Here is a 2,045-nt window from a genome sequence, read left to right as displayed (position 1 = left end):
TACGTTTTGTTCCAATAATCAAGCTTCTTGAAATTTGTTTATGTTGGAATGAAATTAGTTAAAAAAAAAAATATGTACTTGGTTGATAGTCTTGCTTGGTGTGTGTCAAGTATATTTCAAAATCCTTTTCTTTGAATTATATATAAACTAATTTTGTCTTACTTGGTTGATTAAGTTTGATTGGTATGATTCAAGTGTTATTGCATTAATTTTATGTTTTGTTCCAATGATTAAGCTTCTTGAAATTTGTTAATGTTGGAATGAAATTAGTTAAAAAATATGTAATTAGTTGATAGTCTTGCTTGATGTGGGTTAAGTGTATATCAAAATCCTTTTCTTTCAATTATATATAAACTAATTTGGTCTTACTTGGTTGATTAAGTTTGATTGGTGTGGTTCAAGTATCATTTCATTAATTTTATGTTTTGTTCCAATGATTAAGGTTCTTGAATTTTGTTAATGTCGAAATGAAATTAGTTAAAAAATATGTACTTGGTTGATATTCTTGCTTCGTGTGGTTCAAGTATATATCAAAATTTTTTTGATGCAATTATATGTAAACTAACTTGATCTTACTTGGTTGATTAAGCTTGATTGGTGTAGTTCAAGTATGATTTCATTAATTTTATGTTTTGTTCAAATGATTAAGCTTCTTGAAATTTGTTAATGTTGGAATGAAATTAGTTAAAAAATATGTAATTAGTTGATAGTCTTGCTTGATGTGGGTTAAGTGTATATCAAAATCCTTTTCTTTCAATTATATATAAACTAATTTGGTCTTACTTGGTTGATTAAGTTTGATTGGTGTGGTTCAAGTATCATTTCATTAATTTTATGTTTTGTTCCAATGATTAAGGTTCTTGAATTTTGTTAATGTCGAAATGAAATTAGTTAAAAAATATGTACTTGGTTGATATTCTTGCTTCGTGTGGTTCAAGTATATATCAAAATTTTTTTGATGCAATTATATGTAAACTAACTTGATCTTACTTGGTTGATTAAGCTTGATTGGTGTAGTTCAAGTATGATTTCATTAATTTTATGTTTTGTTCAAATGATTAAGCTTCTTGAAATTTGTTAATGTTGGAATGAAATTAGTTAAAAAATATGTAGTTAGTTGATATTCTTGCTTGGTGTAGTTCAAGTATATCAAAATCATTTTCTTTCAATTATATGTAAACTAACTTTGTCTTACTTAGTTGATTAAGCTTGATTGATGTGGTTTAAGTGTTATTTCATTAATTTTATGTTTTGTTCCAATGATTAAGCTTCTTGAAATTTGTTAATGTTGGAATGAAATTAGTTAAAAAAAATATGTACTCGATTGATAGTCTTCCTTGGTATGGTTCAAGTTTATATCAAATCCTTTTCTTTCAATTATATAAAAAGGAATTTAGTCTTACTTGGTTGATTAAGTTTGATTGGTGTGGTTCATGTGTTATTTAATTAATTTTATATTTTGTTCCAGTGATTAAGCTTCTTGAAATTTGTTAATGCTGGAATGAAATTAGTTAAAAAATATGTACTTGGTTGATAGTCTTGTTTGGTGTGGTTCAAGTGTATATCAAAATCATTTTCTTTCAATTATATATAAACTAACTTGTTCTTACTTGGTTGATTAAGCTTGATTGGTGTAGTTCAAGTGTTATTTCATTAATTTTATGTTTTGTTCCAATGATTAAGCTTCTTGAAATTTGTTAATATTGGAATGAAATTAGTTCAAAAATTTGTACTTGGTTGATAGTCTTGCTTGATGTGGGTCAAGTGTATATCAAAATCCTTTTCTTTTAATTATATATAAACTAATTTGGTCTTACTTGGTTCATTAAATTTGATTGGTGTGGTTCAAGTGTTATTTCATTAATTTTATGTTTTGTTCTAATGATTAAGCTTTTTGAATTTTGTTAATGTCGGAATGAAATTAGTTAAAAAATATGTACTTGGTTGATAGTCTTGCTTGGTGTAGTTCAAGTGTATATCAAAATCCTTGTTTTCAATTATATGAAAACTAACTTGGTCTAATTATATGAAAACTAATTTGGTCT

The sequence above is a fragment of the Benincasa hispida genome, unplaced genomic scaffold (assembly GCF_027475165.1).
Source record: "Benincasa hispida cultivar pf3 unplaced genomic scaffold, pf3_genome.v1.1 HicScf1848, whole genome shotgun sequence".
Taxonomy (NCBI): Eukaryota; Viridiplantae; Streptophyta; class Magnoliopsida; order Cucurbitales; family Cucurbitaceae; genus Benincasa; species Benincasa hispida.
The sequence above is the reverse complement of the archived record's forward strand: the minus strand, read 5'-3'. Positions refer to the sequence as shown.